Source organism: Tinamus guttatus, unplaced genomic scaffold (genome assembly GCF_059628265.1).
Source record: "Tinamus guttatus ecotype Peru unplaced genomic scaffold, ASM5962826v1 Tinamus_guttatus_pri_ptg000529l, whole genome shotgun sequence".
Classification (NCBI taxonomy): Eukaryota; Metazoa; Chordata; class Aves; order Tinamiformes; family Tinamidae; genus Tinamus; species Tinamus guttatus.
Window position 1 is genome coordinate 63,170 of NW_028289063.1, and position 3,264 is coordinate 66,433.

Consider the following 3,264-nt stretch of genomic DNA (forward strand, 5'->3'; position numbering starts at 1 on the left):
CAATGTGTCCCTGTGGTGGAGAAGGCCAATTGTGTCCTGGTTGGAGAGGGGATGTTGTCAGTGTTTATAAATTATCTTAGGATGTTGTCAGTGTTTATAAATTATCTTAAGAGAGGATGTTCAAAGGAGGGGGGCAGCTTGTGTCATCAGGGGCTCGGTAGGTCACTGCCATGGAGATGGCCCAGTCAGGCAGAGAAGAGTCCTGGAAAAGAGTACCCTCCATTCAGCCCTGTTGTTATCCAGAACTTGCTGATAAATCCTTCAGGAATGTCTCCAGATGGTACCAAAGGATGTGAAGTATTTCCAGTGGGACACTCGAGAAGTCCCTTCTACTCCCCTGCACCAACAGGCCTCTGCACTGGGCACAGATGTGCAGGAAGCCAGGATTTGGTGTTTTGTGAGGGAACCAGGGTTTCAGGCTGCTTTCAGGCTGGGCATTTTTCAAAGCTAGAATTGAAGTCGTGTGGGATGAAACAGCACAAAACATTGCCATGGGACGAGATGCTTTGATGAACCTCAATACGAGTTTCTCCTGGGAGTTGCTCTTTTTGTGCAAGTCAGATGTAGGACAATATAGGACAGGTCAGATATTTCCTTCTTTAGGCACGAGAGCAGTTTTTAAGCAGCAGGAATCATATTTCTTAGTTGCTACATATCATTACTAGGAAGAAGGTGCCTCTTGGTTAAGAGCACAAGAGGGATCCTGAGCATTTTTCCGTCTAGCTTTTAAGCAGGAGTAAATTTTTACATAGACATTAGTTTACATGATGAATCAGATCTATCCACCATTCTTGATCCTACCTATCCCTTTGCTGTGTTACAGTATGAGTTAGTTCTGTGTGGACATGAAATGGGCCACTGGGGCTGGTTTTGCACTTCTAGTGTAACCTTTGCACAACCTTTGTACCTCTGGCTGGATTAGACTGCTTTCTTTGCAGCACTTCTGTTTTATAGGAAGAGCGGGGCTGCGGAAGGTCAGATGAGATGTTCTGCTCATAGGGTACATGGCCTTGCATGTTGTTTCCTGTAAAACTAGAGTATAATATAAATTTCCTTCACAAGTGACCAATAAATTCCTGCAATGGAAGGAGGTTCTGGGAAGAAGATAGGGTGTGAGGGACCACAGTTCTTGCAAGGAAAGAGGAAGGGTGGGACTTTAGGGTGGCCCTTGTTTTAGATAAGCTGCAAAACCACTTGAGTGGAGCAGTTGACCATCTTGCAGCTGAGCAGATCAAGTGGTTGCACAAATGCCTTTGACCATATTAATCAAAAGAGAATGAATGTCTCCCTGAGTGAGCCAGACCAGCATGTGTTGGGTAGGGGGAGTGTGGACAAGGCTCAGCTCAACACAGGTTATAAAACACAAAATTTAAGAAAGAAATAAAACAGGGGTCTGGAGCTGTTTTCATCGTATTCCTTTCTGGCAGCTGGGGATGCTCAGTGTGGTGGCAACGAGCGTGTTGTAAAGACAGGTTAATGGGAATCCCATTTGTACTGTCCCACACCTGAGTTCCCATCCAGCTGTGGGGCGGTCCCTGGCCAGCTCCATCCTCCTGCAGGTCCCCATATCCCAAGGGAGAGGAACAGGCCAGGCTTGCACGAGCTCTCTTGTGCAGCAGAGCCCAGCAGGTCCTGCAGCCCAGCTGCCTGCGGAGCCCTGTGTGGGGCACAGCCTGGGGTGGGCAGGGACCGGCTCCTCGGCTGCCCCAGACCTGACCCCGCTGAGCAGCAGCCCCCATTTCCCTCCCTCCTTCCTTGTGCTGTGGATGTGCTGGCAGGAGGCCTCCGCATTCCCCTCCCCTCCCCTTGCTCTTTGCAGCTCCAGCCGAGCCCTGCATTTCCTCTCTCCATCCCTGCTTGCACAGAGCAGGTCTCGATGCTCCCCGGGGGCAGCCCGTCCCCTCCTGCCCTCTGTGCACTCCCACCCGGGCACCCTGAGCGCTGGTGCTGCTGCCAGGGCAGAGGTGGAGGATCCCCTGGAACGGCTCCGCAGGGAGCTCCCAGGGAAAAGCTGTGCCCAGCCCCAGCCCCAGCGTGGCAGAGGGGGCTGCCCTCTCCCACCCACCTGGTGGTGCCAGACCCACCTCAGCCCAAACCTGAATGGCTCCAGCACAACCCTGGAGGAGCTGGAGCTGCCTTGAGCTTTGAGATCATCTGCCAGCAGGAGGATTTGATGTGGGCACAGTGGCAGCGTTGAGGAGAGGAACAGACCCTGCAATCGCCTGTGTTGGCCAGGGCACTGGTCGGGTGATGCCTCTGTGGCCAGATGGACCCTGTGTGTTGGGTGAATACCTGCTCAAGGGTAGGAGCAGCAGGGCCTTCTTGGGCTTCCATCGCAGAGTGAGCTTCCAGTGCTTCTGGATCTGTGGCTAAAGAATAAGAAATCATGGAGTTAACAGAAAAGTTGCTGTGGGAAGGGGGGATCAGTCCAAACTCCTACCCAAAGCAGGGCTGGTTGCAGCCCTCCAGTGTTACCTGGCCACTGCTGGACTCTGCCTGACCGCGTTACCATCCACAAACCTGCTCTGCTCCTCTTGTTTGAGCACTGGAGGACGGCATCTTCTGTCCATAGATCCCAGCACTACTGTCCCTGCCTGCATCCTGGGCATTGTAACCTCAGACCAATGTAGCTGCTCTTGCTTCATGCACATAAGACTCTGCATGCAGCCTGCCTGGGTAGGCTGCCTGAATCTGAAGCTCTCCTCACACCTGTAAATTGTTTGTCAGGAATTTTTCTGCCCTGTACATACAGACAGCTTTTGTATCTAGAGCCCTCTCTGGGACCTGCTCAGTTCCAGCTTCCCTTGCCAAGACTTTCCAAACTATTAGGAGGGCCGAGTCGAGCTGGATATGGGAAGTCATCTCTGCAGAACGGTGACAAGACCAGCTCAGGACCCAGCTCAGCCATGTCCACAGCATCAGTCAGAGCAAGCGCAAGGACAAGGCAGAAGCTCCCTGGCAAGGGGCAGGAGGCCCCATAATGAGGTCAATGACTCCCTGTCTCCTTAGCTCTTGTGCCCAGCAGGTCCCCTCTCTGTCTGCCTGCAGTCCCTCCATACCCACCCTGCTGCCCAGCACATCCCCAGAGCCCTGGGCCTGCAGCCCCTCCAGCAACTTGTCTTGGTGGGACGTGCTTGTCATGCTTGTCTGCTTGTCATGGTGGGAAACTGACACAGCAGGAATTGCACATGCCTAAGATTCGTGTGAGAGATTCTTGAGGACAAATAGCATGAAACAGAATATTTATTTTCCTTTACAGGAATG